This window comes from Pongo pygmaeus, chromosome 1 (assembly GCF_028885625.2).
Source record: "Pongo pygmaeus isolate AG05252 chromosome 1, NHGRI_mPonPyg2-v2.0_pri, whole genome shotgun sequence".
NCBI lineage: Eukaryota > Metazoa > Chordata > Mammalia > Primates > Hominidae > Pongo > Pongo pygmaeus.
In genome coordinates, this window is record NC_072373.2 from 6,751,015 (window position 1) to 6,766,106 (window position 15,092).

At 39.4% G+C, this 15,092-nt stretch overlaps 1 protein-coding gene across 3 annotated transcripts in view; it reads left to right on the forward strand.

Annotated features, from left to right (window-relative positions):
• PLD5 (phospholipase D family member 5) overlaps nucleotides 1–15,092 on the forward strand; it is a 433,240-nt gene that overhangs the window by 204,680 nt on the left and 213,468 nt on the right. The window lies entirely within an intron of this gene.

Below are 15,092 nucleotides of genomic sequence, written 5' to 3' on the forward strand. Positions count from 1 at the left end.
CGAGGTTGATGCTAAGTATATATTTTTTTTTCCTATGATACGTTGGCTTCTGCCTCTTCATATTATCATGTCTCAAAGGCTCAGAAGACCTTGGAACTTTCTGCAACACTTCTCAATCTTCTCATTCCAGCTCTGTTGGTGACCGGTTCATAAACTCCAGGTCCAGAAGCAGAGCTGGCTCATGACCAAGCTTTGCTGTGTGCAGCAGCCTTCTCAGATGCTTGTTCTGGGCAACCACTCTTCAGATGCAGCCCCAAAGGTCTCTGAAAGTGGAGTGTGTCCTTCAGCACCCCCTTTCCTGAGGTTGTAGCCAGCTCTGCCCGGCTGCCTCCACCACTTTCATGGCATCAGCTAACCATAGTGCTTCCATTTTCATCAGGAAGCTTATGCATAAGCTTATATTTAAAATATGTTCAGAAAAATGTCTACAAGTAGATATTTGAGCTATACTTCATGTTGCACTGTTCAACATGAATCCCTAATTTACTCACTTCTAAAAAATCACCTGCAATATAATAACACCAATAAATGGATGTTAATTTTTTTGTATTTATATTTTAAACCTATTCATACATCTCAGTGTATGTGTGTTGTAAATCAAAGATGACCAAGGCAAGTTGCAATTATTTTAAGAGGTTTATTTGCCAAGGTTAAGGACATGCCTAGGACAAAAGAACACAAAATCATAGGAAAAATCTGTGGTCTGTGCTTTTTTCCAAAGAGAATCTGAGGACCTCAATATTTAAAGGGAAAAAAGCAGGTATTAGGGGAAAGAGAAAGAAGAAAAATCTTTTTAAAGGATGGTAGATAAAAGTGGCAAGAGGTTGCATCCTTTTTAGTCTTGGATCAGCATTCTCTGAATCTACATTTTACATGTGAGGGGGTAGAGGAATAGTCACTTACGCATTCAACTTGTGCTCAGTGAATCTGCATTATTACATAACCTAAAATAAACAGAGGGTAGAGGAGGCAGTAAGATAGGCATTTGTCTCAGGTGAGTGGAGAGATGAATCTGCATTATTACATAACATAAACTAAACAGAGGGTAGAGGAGGCAGTAAGATAGGCATTTGTCTCAGGTGAGTGGAGTGATGACTTTTCAGTTCTGTCCTTTGTCCCATACCTGAGAAGATCAGTGATGAATTTACACAGTCAGGGTGAAATTCAACAGAACTGCTTTAGGGTAAAGATCGTGGGGCCCACCAGGAATTCCCTTGTGGGAAAATTGTGAGGGAGGTATATACCCTTTCATCTCTGTAGCTGTCTTATTTAGGAACAAAACTGGGGAGCAGATTTGCATGACCCAGTTCCTAGCTTAACTTTCCCCTTTGCCTTAGTGAGTTTGGGGTCCCAAGATTTATTTTCCTTTCATAGTATATACACACACAATCATTTATATGCACACATATACACTTATGGATGTGTATTTGTGAGTATCAGTATTTATTTATAGTGACTATATATAATTTTTCCAAATAATCAGTCTGGGGGTCAGCTGAACTTTCTTAGACTCTTTTTATCATGCAATTGTGGGTTTTTTCAATGGAGGTGAGAGATGTTAAAATGATACTGTGTTGATGATGTTATAATTGAAGCTCTGGGATTCTTTCCCTGGCAAAATAAAAAATGGGTGATTCAGTATTGTCTTGAGGTTATTTTTCTTTAATCTTGCTGGTCCATGATATTTAAAAACAACCACAAACAACCCTGGGAACTGCAGGTTAGGCTGGAAGCCCCCATGTTCGAGGAGGGCTTCTCTGGAGCCCCTTCTGCCCCACCTCTGCTCATAGTCCAAGTCCCTCAGTGACATCAGGGGAGACTGAAATCAACAAGACAGAGTCACTTGCCTCCACCCCTTTCCCCAGGACATCCCAACACTAGGTGTAATTTCATGATTTAACCTCTCCTACTTCTGTGCTAAAATAAAGTATTACTTTTCTCTATCCCATTCTTCCCTTTTCTGTTCTTGTTCCCCCTTTTTGAAGTAAAAGCAACATTCCCACAATTTTAAAAAGTTATAGGCTAGATGAGGTGGCTCATGCCTGTAATCCCAGCAGTTTGGGATGTCAAGGCAGGAGGATCACTCGAGCCTAAGAGTTCAGGACGGCCTGGCAACATAGTGAGAGACCCCATATTTAAAAAAATAAAAATAAAAATAAAAAAAAAATAAAAAAAATCAAAAGCCCAAAAAGTTATAAAATCCTTTTTCTTGACCAGCACACTTGACATTTCCCTTTGGCAGGCATTCCACATCCCACGTTGGGATTCACAAGGTGCAAGATAGTTCCAGGAACCAAGATGCAAACTAAGAAACCAGTTGGCCTAACAAAGTGTCGGGGCTTGCTGGTCACAGAGCTCTCCTTCTCTCTCCCATCGGCACACTTGTTTGGCAGCTGGCCTTAGAGTGTCCAGGTTCTGGTAGTGCCCACTGGCAGCATTTGGCAGGTGTGACAGCAGAGGAGTCTGAAAAATAGCAAATCTGGCCTCCCCTCCCGCAGGAGGAACACGGTGGGACTCAGGGTGCTGGCTTTGTAGAAGAACATGCCCTCTGCAGGCCATCCCACTTCTGGTCCTCTTTTTATCCTGGGCAAAGAAGTGTTTTAATCCCAGCCTGTCTGAGCACTGCCCTTTCTTCTACACTCACACTCTCCTTCACAGCCCCAGGGCACGTCATTTTGTCCTACACAATGCCGTTATTACTCCCTTTTTGTTTTTCTTCTTAGGCGAGCATGAAATTGGAAATCATCATTCTCAGTAAACTATCACAAGAACAAAAAACCAAACACCGCATATTCTCACTCATAGGTGGGAATTGAACAATGAGAACACATGGTCACAGGAAGGGGAACATCACACTTCGGGGACTGTTGTGGGGTGGGGGGAGGGGGGAGGGATAGCATTGGGAGATATACCTAATGCTAGATGACGAGTTGGTGGGTGCAGCGCACCAGCATGGCACATGTATACATATGTAACTTACCTGCACGTTGCGCACATGTACCATAGAGCCTAAAGTATAATAATAATAATAATAATAAAAAGAAAAAAAAAATTATTCTAATGTTCCTATTCCAAACCTCTTCTCCCCTTTCAAGCTGCAGATAAAGGCACCGATATAAGCAAAGCTTTTTTATGCCTCCTTGACTAGGTACCCAGTACTAAGTTCCCAGAACTGCAGTCCCATGAACAGTAGCATTCAGAGGCATTGAGGAGCAAAGGGAAAGTGACTTGTCACTGATCCCCCATTGAAAGGGATGGCATCCTGGTCAGGCTGACAGGCTCTCAACCCTTCTTCCTCTCTGTGGAACATTTCTCTGGCATTTTTCTCAGAACTCTCATGAATGCCCTGGAATAGAGAATAGAGTTTATTTTGAACATGGAACATGGCCAGGTTTTTTTTTTTTTTTTTCCCTTTGAAATGAGATTCTTAGCTATGAACCTATTTCTTTTTTAACTACCTTCTGACCTAGTTCATAATATTACCACCAGAAGCAGAACTAACAAAGAACATGATTCTTGCTTCAAGAGATTGAACAAGTAATAGGACATAGAGTTTTAAAAGAAAATCACCATTCATTCTGAAATGAGATAACTTGCCTCAATTTGAACTTCTCTTTATAACTGTTAGGGATGTAGGAAAGGGAAGAGACTTATATTTTTCTAGAGAAAAAGTATTTACAAATTCTTGAATTTTCCCAATTATAGATTCTTTTATAAAAAATGAAGTGAATATGTTAGATAATTTAAAATTATTAAATGTTATGCACATGTGTGTTCATTCACAATAGCAAAGACATAGACTCAACCTAAATGTTCATCAATAGTGGAGGCCAGGCGCAGTGGCTCATGCCTCTAATCCCAGCACTTTGGGAAGCTGAGGCAGGTGGATCACCTGATGTCAGGAGTTTGAGACCAGCCTAGACAACATGGTGAAACCATGTCTCTACTAAAGATACAAAAAATTAGCCAAGCATAGTGGTGGGCGCCTGTAATCCCAGCTACTTGGGAGGCTGAGGCAGGAGAATTACTTGAACCCGGGAGGCAGAGGTTGCAGTGAGCCAAGATTGCATCATTGCACTCCAGACTGGGTGAAAGAGTAAGACTCTGTCTCAAGAAAAAAAAAAAGTAGACTGGATAAGGAAAATATGGTGCATATACACCATGGAATACTATACAGCCATAAAAAGAATGAGATCATGTCTTTTACAGGGTCATAGAGGGAGCTGGAGGCTATTATCCTTAGCAAACTAACACAGGAACAGAAAACAAAATACCACATGTTCTCACTTATAAGTGGGAGCCAGATGATGAGAACACATGGACTCAAAGAGGGGAGCAACAGACACTGGGGTCTACTTGAGAGTGGAGGGTGGGAGGAGGGAGAGGATCAGAAAAAATAACTAATGGGTAGTAGGCTTAATACCTGGGTAATGAAATAGTCTTCACTATAAACCCCCGTGACACAAGTTTACCTGTGTAGCAAACCTGCACTTGTAACCTTGAACTTAAAATTATTCAATGTTAAATAATCTAAAATTATTCAATAATTAATAAAGTTTATCTATTACCTCAATGTTAATATAGAATTATTATCTAATTATTCATCTAACCAGTGATGATTACAAGGCATAAAATGAGAAAAAGCTGAAGAGAGGTTTCAAAGATATCTCGTATAACCATCTCCCCAGTTCAGGAGACCTGTTCTTCCAACCTCAACCAAAAGCCTTGAAGGTGCCTACAATAGTGGAGGGCCCTCTGCCAGGAAAGAATGTGCTCCAGTAACAGAGCACACTGTTTCCTGAAGGAGCCCCTCCACTGTTGAGGTCTCTGTTAGAAGCTCTATTGGGCACAAAATGGCGTCTCAAAATTTGCTGCCCCCAAAATGGGCACTCATTTTAAGCGTGCTTTGTGCTTAAAATACAGTAAATTGTTTAATGCTCAAATACTAATGACAACTGGCATTTATAACATAATCACCATGTGCTAGGCACTGTGTTAAGCACTTTACGTTTATCGTGACATTTACTCCTTACATAAATCCTGTGGAATACAATTTCCCCTCCTTTTTCCACACGAGGAAACAGGTATAGAGGACTTAAGTAACTTACACAAGGTCACCATAGTAGAGAATGACTGACAGAGGATTCAAGCCCAGGCCCATTTGACTTCAGGATCCAAGCACTTAGCCACTGGTTATACTTTTCACTTCAACCCTATTAAGTATATGTTGAATTCCTATATACAAAGAACTGAGGCTCTCTTATCAAACTAATTTTCCCAAGGTAAGTGGAGTCTTAAAGCAGATCTCTGATTCAAATCTTGTGCTTTATGCCATCATAACTCAACCAGAATGCAGCAGAGAGCATCAAAAAATTAAAGGAGTGGGGCATGGTGGCATATGCCTGTAGCCCCAGCTACTTGGGAGGCTGAGGTGGGAGGACCGCTTGAGCTCAGAAGTCCAAATGCAGTCTAGACAATGTAGCAAGATCCCTTTTCTTAAAAAAAAAAAAAAAGTTATCCTCCAGTAAGTTGTCAAGGCAACTGCAGCTGAGGACTTGAGGATCTCAATACCCACTGGAACTGCATTATTATTTCAATTCAATAATATAAATATTGAATCCTAGAGCTGCCAAGGATGTTGAAGACTCTTCCCCAGACAAGATAAGTGAGTAAGCCTGAAGGGTAGAAGTGCATTTTTCTTCTGTATTTCCCCAACGTCTAGCATAGTTTTTAAACAATTGTAGGTACTCAATAAATGTTTGTTGACACACTAAATATATCTACCAAGAAATTTATAATTTCTTGCAAATTTAGGCAAGTGTCCTTTCCGGTATCATTTATTGATTTAGACTCCATCTATTTCCAAAAGGAATTTAAAGTGTCTTTCGTTCCAGTAGGTTTTTATTTTTATTTGAATCATCTGGTGTTGATTAATTAGTTAAGTTTTGGTGCCTACCTTATAGTGTTTGTTTTCTCTGTAAAAAGCCATGACAGCATAAACTCCCCACTGCAGAGGCTAAACATCTGACAGAGCCAGAGAAAAACACCATCCCAGGAGTTTTTAGTCATCCACAGCAGTGGGGCAAGTCTGGCTGTGTGTTAGAATACGGAAATCCTCAAGTGGGTAGCTGCTTGGCCAAATGATGTGGGAACACAATAAGGAAAATGCACAACTCTTCTATGTGTTGTATTTCATTTACAGAAATTAGGAAGCATTTCAGGCTGCAGTGACAATTCAGTGTTTAGATTTTTTAAATGATTCTATGTAAAAATGCAGCTATCAGTTGGTATACAATAGGGGCTAACAAAGCCACCACTCCAACTTAGAAAAAAAAAAAAAAAGCTTGTGATCAGAGTTAAATTAGTAAAACAATTAAAATCAGGAGCCATCTGTGGGAGAGAGTCAGGAGATCCGTCTTTAAATATATACCTGAATACTTTAGAGGCACCCAATACTCCAGTCAAGGTGATATGGGTATATTTTCAGAAAAGCAGAGCTATACCATGATTAGAATTTGAAATGGGAAATTGTATCTTATTTGGAGGGAAAAGAAGAAAAGAGAAAGAAGGGATAGGAAGAGAGTTAGTCTACCATGGAAACACATAGAGGCACAAAGGCAAGCCCTAGTTCAGAGAGAAGGAGTTTTCCTGGAGGGAACTAGAGGACCCTTGGGCAAGTTTGTTCCTGTAGTAGGTGAGGTGATTCAAGCTACCTTAGATCAGAAACACTTCTGAAGACCAATGATCTTCCCTTTGTGCTGACTCCATTCTTACACAAGATGTTGGATCATTGAGGTTTCAAGCAGCTTGTCAACAGTGAGGATAGATGCTGGCCAGACCTACTTTACATTCTTGGCTATCGTAGATTAATGCAAAGCCATCTGGCTTGTATCTCTTTAAGCTTGATTAATGCAGTTTCACATCCCAATTTCAGTGTGCTGATCAAATCAGGTTTCTGAGCCATCATCACGTCTGAAAACTTGACCTTGAGGTGATGGATTCACCAAGGGTTAGCCACTGGTAAGGAACTGGTTGGGTGATCAGTCAACCTTCTCAAGGTTGGGAAATTTCTTTCAGCAATACCAATAGCCTTGACCACAGGACTAATGTTCCTGGATTCTCTTGCTAGTTGCTTCTCAGGTGACCACTAAAGTGACCACTAAATCTAGGAAAAATGCCTTTGATGTCTGGCTCAGATAACTGCTCTAAGTTATGACCTTCACTGTCATCTCCTGACGCCAAGTTCTGTTGTCTCAAGGTGATATTCACCTTGAAAACCCTGCAATGGCTGATGCTGTTGCACCCAGCACTGCAGCTCATTGCCTTAGCAGTGTGTTGCCTAGTGCAAGACCAATGAAGCACATTCTCTATAAAAGCAGCAGAAGCAAACAAACAAAAAAGGCTTTGTATTTGGTCATCAAAACGGAAGATAGACAAAAAGTAAAGGAAGATTTTTTGTTGGAAAAGGTAGAAAAAGGCTCAGCATTTGACCAAAATGTGGGAAATGAAGGAGGCATACAATGGACATGGGTTATTTGAGAAGTAGGAGATAGCTTCAAATAGCTCCTCTATTATTTTATCAAGCATGAGTATATTCACATTAAGCCTGGCCAGGCCTATATTAAAGATAAGACTTAAGTCTTATGTGTAACTTTCTCACAATGCCACTAGAATAAAAGCTTCATTAGACCTTAGATAGGTAACGAGAACAGAAACTGCTCTTAAAATTTGTGAACAAGCATTACTTAGGAAAACAAAACATGAGAGCAAAAGATCTATCTCATATGTTAAGTAACATATACCCTTTATGGATGAGAGATACACAATAGCACTGCACAGGAAGATGGGCGCAGCACAGATTAGGCAACTGATATTTGTGGGTGTGTTGGGGAAGGAAAAATTTGTGACTAAAGCACAATTAAGTCAGCATTGTACCACATGCATTGAAGACTCTCAGTGATGGAGATAAGGAAGATAAGGAACTAAATCTATACTCTCTAATTGTACTATTTTTATGATAGTGGCCAAAGTTTATTGAGATTTTCCTATATGCAAAGTCTGTGCTAAATCCTTTATGTACATTGTCTCATTTAATCATCTGGAAAACCCTGTGTAGTGGTTACGATAAGGAATGAAGCTTAAGAAGATATGTGATGAGGACATCAGGAAGATGGCAGACTTGGAAGTTTTAGGCCCTTGTTTTCCCAAGGAAATATTAAATAAGAGACTAATTAAATAATTTTATAGAAGCTCTGGGAATCAGTCAAAAATTTATAACAACCAAGCAAATACCCAACTAAGAAAAATCCACATTAAACATAGCAGGAAATTTTATTGCATTTTTACTCACCCTTGCCCCACCCCGCCCCAAGGCAGCATGGCAGTCTGGGGGATGTGATGGCCTGGCGCCCAGTTTCCTTCTGCAAATTGGAGAGATTTGGACCATATTTGCAATGTTCCACCCTGTATGACAGAAGCCTGGGAGATTGACCTCTGTGTTGCTTCACTAGGAGCTCAGACAGCTAAAAGTGGCACAGTTTGGATTTCAGGCTAGAGGAAGATAGGAGAAAGCAGGCGTGGCTTATGAAAATCACAAGGGTTTTATAGACCCACAGATGCCTGGGGCAAGAGATCTTTGAGAAATACAATAGAACAGGTGAGACCCCAAGAAGAAGCAGGGGTGAGACTATTAGAGAAATTGAGACGTTAACCAGCTGTGTATATGAAGGAATCAGAAAAAAAGCGTGCACACAGGTCCAAGGAAGATACATGGCTAGAAAAGGCCTTCACAGAGTGCCTGTTAGTGAAGGTCTTCCTCTGCTTAGAGTCAGTCTTCAAAGACTGGGAGAGGTGGCTATTTTTTTCAAATGCCCAATTTTCAGCAAAAGATTACAAGACATTAAAATTTAAAAAAAAATCTGGCCTATTCAAAGGAACAAAATAAATCTTCAAAAGCTTGAGGAAACACAACCATCAGACTTACTAGACAAAGACTTTAAAACCACTCTCTTAAATACACTTAAAGAGCTAAAGGAAATCAAGAAAAGAATGTATGAACAAAATGAGAATATATAAAGAAAGTAGAAATTATAAAAGTCAAATAGAAATTCTGGACAGAAAAATACAATAAGTGATTTCAAAAATTCACCAGAGATGTCCAACAGCAGTCTTGAATAGACAGAAGAAAGAATCTGTGAATTTGAAAAAGGTCATTTAAAATCATTGAGTCTGAGGAATAAAAAGAAAAAAGAATAACAAAAAGTGAACAGAGCCTAAGGAACTTGCAGGATCCCATCAAGTGGACCTGCATATGCATTATGAGAGTTCCAGAAGAAGAAAGAGTCCAGAGAGATTATTTGAAGAAACAATGGCAGAAAATACCCCCAATTTGAGGAAAGACATAAAGGTACAAATACAAAAAGCTGAAAGAAATCTGAGATAAACCTCAAAGACCCACACCAAGTTAGACTGTCAAAAGCCAATGACAAAGAGAGAATCTTGAAAGCAGTAAAGTAGCCTGCCACGTACAAAGGATCCTCAATAACATTATCATGTATATCCCAGCAGGAATTGTGTAACTTGCCTGAAACCGAACAACTAAGAAAAGGTGGACTTGAACCCAGGCCCATTAGTGCAAAGCTCATTCTCTTAACCAGTGGTTCTCAAAGTATGGTCCCTGGGCCTACAGCATCAGCATCACCTGGGAACTGGTCAGAAGTAGAAGTAAAAATTCTCAGGCTTCACCTTGACCTCCTGAATCAGAAACTGTGGGGTTGCAGCAAACTGTCTTTTAATAAAACCTGCAGATGTTTGAACTGCTCTTAACCATTATACAATGGATGCACTGCTTGAAAATGCTTGAGGATTTTTTCTTTTTCTTCTCATAAAAGTATAGCCATATAGGACCACAACCCATTATCTGCAATTCTGAAAATTCGGAAAACTCTGAACACCAAAAAAACTTTTTTTTAGTCATTTGTGATAGCAAAATTCTTACCTAAACTAATAATTGGTTACTTAGCATTTTTGTTTATCCTGCTTAGTGTGAATATTCATATGTTTCATTGTAAGGGTATGATTGTGTTTCATGACAGTGTGTTGTCTCATAGGCTGTTGAGGGTTTTTTGTTTATAGTATATGTGTTATAAATAAATATGCTCTAGTAACTAGCCACTGGAAGAAGTAAAAATTAAAAAATAAACACATGTGGCCCCATGAGTTTCACATAAAAGATTTTGGATCACTTCAGTAAATAAAGATTACTGGGCTGTGATTCTGGAAGCCTGAGTTAAAACCAGACTCTGCTACCTTGCTACCTTGAAAAGCAATGAGCTCTCTCTTTGCCTTGGTTTCTTCCCTATTTAACTAGGGATTAAAGTAACTAATCTCATAATCTCCTCTAGCCCCATCCACTAGAGATATACCTGGACATACTTGGAGCACAGATTTTTAGTTATTTCCTTAATTCTGTTATTTTCTCAGCAGGTTACTCTTCATTTGATATCAGGTTGGAGCAAAAGTAATTGCGATTTTTGTTATTACTTTTAATGGCAAAACCCACGATTACTTTTGCACCAACCTATAAGATGCTTTCCATCTTCCTCTCCTTATCTTGGTGCAAGAAAACTAAGTGGTGTGACCATGTGTATACATAAATATTTTTAAAAGGACCTCCCCCAAACTCAATCATGATTATTTGTATTATAGGGGAGCCTAAGAACAGGAGTGACAATTTTTTTTAAGGCACTGTTACTACCCACTAAGTTCGGAAAGACTTGGTTTTATTAAGTATGCTAGAAAAGAAATAAAAGAATCCCACTGGTCTTTCTGGGAAGATATCCAGGAGTCTCCTATCCAAGGGATAGGAGTCACAGGCTGTCTGTCCACAGCCGGTAGAAGAGGAGTGAAACAGGACCCAAGATGATAGACTATCTGCTCTCAGCATGTGTGTTTAGGGAACATGAGACCAGACTGAGACACTTCCTGCAATGCACCGTCTAAGTCTTGACAACATCTTGTACAATTGCTGCTGCTGACTTATGCCCCAGCTGTGCAAGGATGCTTTTGGTATGGAGCCCCTGGTGAGGATGACTTTTTGCTGGAAAAAAAAAAAAAAATTGATCCTGTTGGTCCTGTAACCAAGTAAGCTTTGGCATTTAAGTGTGAAGACTGAAAACCCACTGTTGAGTGAGCTGTTATCCTGATTTAAACTTTAAATGGTACATTTTGCCTTTTCTTGTGACAAGGTGTTCTTTTTGACCTTCTCCAGGTAAAATATTTTTCCATACTCTAAGAATAAAAAAACTCAATAAATTATTTATTCCCGTCAGGCAGGAGCTTGCTCAAAATATCTGTATTGAGCAATTATAAAAGCCTTGGAAATTTCCATCTTCAACCTTCGAAATGACTGATTGAATTCCAATCAGGGAATCATGGACAGGAGAGAATTGGAAGGAGAAGTATTTCCTGTAACAAAGTTTGAATTATAAAAAAATAGGCCAAGTGCAGTGGCTCATGCCTGTAATCCCAGCACTTTGGGAGGCCGAGGTGGGCAGATCACCTGAGGTCAGAAGCTGGAGACCAGCCTGGCCAACAAGCTGAAACCCCATCTCTACTAAAAATACAAAAATTAGCTGGGCATGATGGCATGCACCTGTAATCCCAGCTACTGGGGAGGCTCAGGTGGGAGAATTGCTTGAATCCAGGAGGTGGAGGTTTAGCACCATTGCACTTCAGCCTGGGCAACAGAGTGAGACTCCATCCCCCCCCCAAAAAAAAAAAAAAGAAAAAGAAAAGAAAAGAAAAATAGTCTACATCAAGATTGTCCAACTCTTCTTATTTTCTTGTTGTTGTTCTGTTTTGTTGGGCTTTTATCAGCCTGAAGCCATGGTTTTTAATTTCTGTCTCTAGTAGTAAGCAGAAAAGCGGGATGAGGAAGGGGCTTTACTGGCCCAACCAGACCAGACACAGAAACGAAGAAGCCACGACTGTATTCTCTCCCTTGGGCACCCCTGCTCTACATGCTTTCCATGGCCTCTTCTTCCTGAATGTATTCTTTCCCTCCATTCAAGGTTCCACTTGTTAAATATGATCTTCCCCTCTCACGGAAGTGCCACTGTTCCCTTGATTTCTCGTAAGTTTCTTCCTCTTTTATTCTTGCCTTAGGCCATCTTCTCATCTTTTTCCCCACTCCACTTTCTTCCCCTTACGTCCCCACTCCTCCTTCCATCCTCCCCTCCCACACACTCCTCCAAATCCCAAAATAACGAGTGCAGAAGAGAATACATGGCATGTTCAAGCCTGAGAGTGGTGGTCAGGGTTAAGCAAGTGAGAATGAGAATGATTCTTTTATTTTTCCCAAACTTGAGTGATTAGGCTATTACTATTTCCCTTTAGGATAAAGATTAAAGACTGTTAAAAAGTTGTTAAATGCTTAAAAAGGACTAATTTTGTGACTCCCAGTAGTAATAGTTTGAAAATATTCAGAGGTTTGGAATTTAATTTTTTTTCATTTCATGTATTTTAAACTGAAATCATATCATTCACATTTAACTGTGGTTTCATTCTATGAGCAAATTATTTCTGATATTTATAGTATCTGTATATATGCATATGCACACTCACTTCTGTATATACAACTTGATTTGTAATAATTTTAATATGTTTAAATAATTTTATGAGTTTTAAAAGATATGGTTCATCATCTTAACTCTGGAAGGTACCTTTAAAAGTATCTCTTGCGCTCTCAGCGTTTTACAGATAAGTAAAGTTATTTTCAAAGAAATAATTTGAGTAGCAGACAAGAGTTCGGCCTGGAATCAAGTTCCTGAGACCCCTAGTTCATCATTCCTTTTACTAAACCCTAATGTCTCCCACGCAGATTCTAATTATATCTTATGAATTTTTAAACTTCCAAGATTAGAGAATTGCAAGATTGAAGTTTTTCATAGACTAGTTGTAATGAGAGCAAATATAAGTTAGAAGGTGATTGGAAGTGAATCAGAAGCCTGAATTTATAGCTTCTAGGATGCTACTTAAATTAAAAAGTTAATTATAATGTGAATATGAATGAAAAGTTTATTGCCCATTATTTAAAATATTTACATATTTATAAGAAACTTCATAGAAAACACTTGGATGTTCATTTTTCTTGTGTCTATAATACCTAGTAACTGTTATACTGTATAATCGAATTCATAAGTTTTAAAATATATCAAAATCCATTGACACGTCAAGTAGAGAAATTATATCCCTTGGAGGCTTGAACACTCTTTTGAAGGACTGATAACAGCTCCTGGTGAAAAATTGAAGCTAGATTTGGTGACTTAATGTGGTCCTTTCAGGGATAGAAATCCATCCATGTATTAATGGAGTATAGACAATTATTGGTGGTGACAATTAATACATTTTATTAGACAGCAAAAGGAGAACAAAGGAGAAGCCTGACTCGCAAGTGTTTATTTCTGTTAGCATTCAGTCATCCTTACCTCCCAGTCCATACCAGGGCTGGTTTTGAACTGTTGTCCTGATACAGTCACATACACACAGTGTGAGAGAAGCTTCTAAGGGGGGCTGTTTGAGCACGCCAGACTTTGGTGACAGACGGACAAGATTTGAAAACTGGTTCTGCTACTAACTTGTGACTTTGGGCCCAATACATGACACAGTTGCCCAAACCTCATTGTCTTCATCTTAAAAACTAGAATGCTAAGATTTGTGTCCCAAGGTAGTGTCATCATGTCTGCAAAGTACTTGGCTTATGGGCCTCTCAGTAAGTGGCAGCGATTACTATCATCATCATTATCATCATCATCGTCATCATCGTTTTACTATTTTTAAATGCATGACTATATGAGTATTTATGTGCATTTTTCTAGGAATAGTTTCTAGTGTTCATAATTTTGACCATTCCTTGATTTCATCTTTTTCTAAGTTGAGCAGCAGCATCCTTTTGACAGGTACCCATCAGTTATATAACCTGGAAGTTGTTCAGCTCCTCATGGCACTGCATGCTATTAAAATACAGGAGAATCCAACTTAATATTCTGTGTCCAGACCACAAGCACAGTTAGCAGACAGAGGTTTCCTTTCCAGTGACTTTTCAAATCTCTCACCAGCAAGGAATAGACCATTGAAAAAAACTTTGCCCTACAAATTGATAATGAGACAAGAGCAAATGGCGACTTAGCCTAACACACATCTCTTAACTAACTCCTTGATTCCTTCTCCAGGAAGCTTAGTATAATTTCACTATCAAAAATTAATGATAAGTATGTGATATCATATATGTTTCATGGGATGGGTTAAGCTTTATATGGGTTTTCTGTTTTTAGCACCTGTACCTACAAAAGAGTTCATTTGCATAAGTGCTGTGTGTGTGTGTGTGTGTGTGTGTGTTTTAACAAATTCTTATTCTCTTTCTCAGTGTAGCATTCCTTGGTAAATGAGTGGAGTTTTCTGTTTGTTACGTGGTGGGCGAGTTGGTTCGTTTCTGGATAAATGGCAAATTTTAATTTTGTATGTTCTTTTTATCTTAGAAGCAAATGCTTCTTTGTGCAGGCAGACAAGCTTAGATTATGTTAAAATATATATATATCACTGGTTAGAGACCACCATTTCTTGCTTCCAGAACAGTTTCACAACTTGATCTCTCATCCCTGCCATCATGAGCCGTTTTCAGTCAAGGGATATCCATGTAATCCACAGGGAATTCCTTGATCATAAGCTTAGTACGCTGGAGCATGGAAGGGGAGGTTCAGGATCACAGTAACCATATGACCCATCCTAAGAAGATCAAGTACTGTGTGTGTGTGGTGGGTGTGAATCTCAGCCCAGCAACTCAGATTTAAAAGATACTCCATTCCAAATCTTTACTTACCTGCCAAGCTGATGACTGGCAGGAATTCAGTCTCAGCCCTGACTGACCAAGGTTGTACAAGATCCTGGAGTCTTTCCCAGCAGCTGAGGACCCCTCTGGTTATATGTGTTTGTCCCAGCTAGTTGTCAGTAGAATCCATCAGCACAGCCTCATGTCCCTTCAGTTTTGGGGACTGGCAAAGCTGGAGCCCCAGGGCCTAGCATCCAACCTTTGT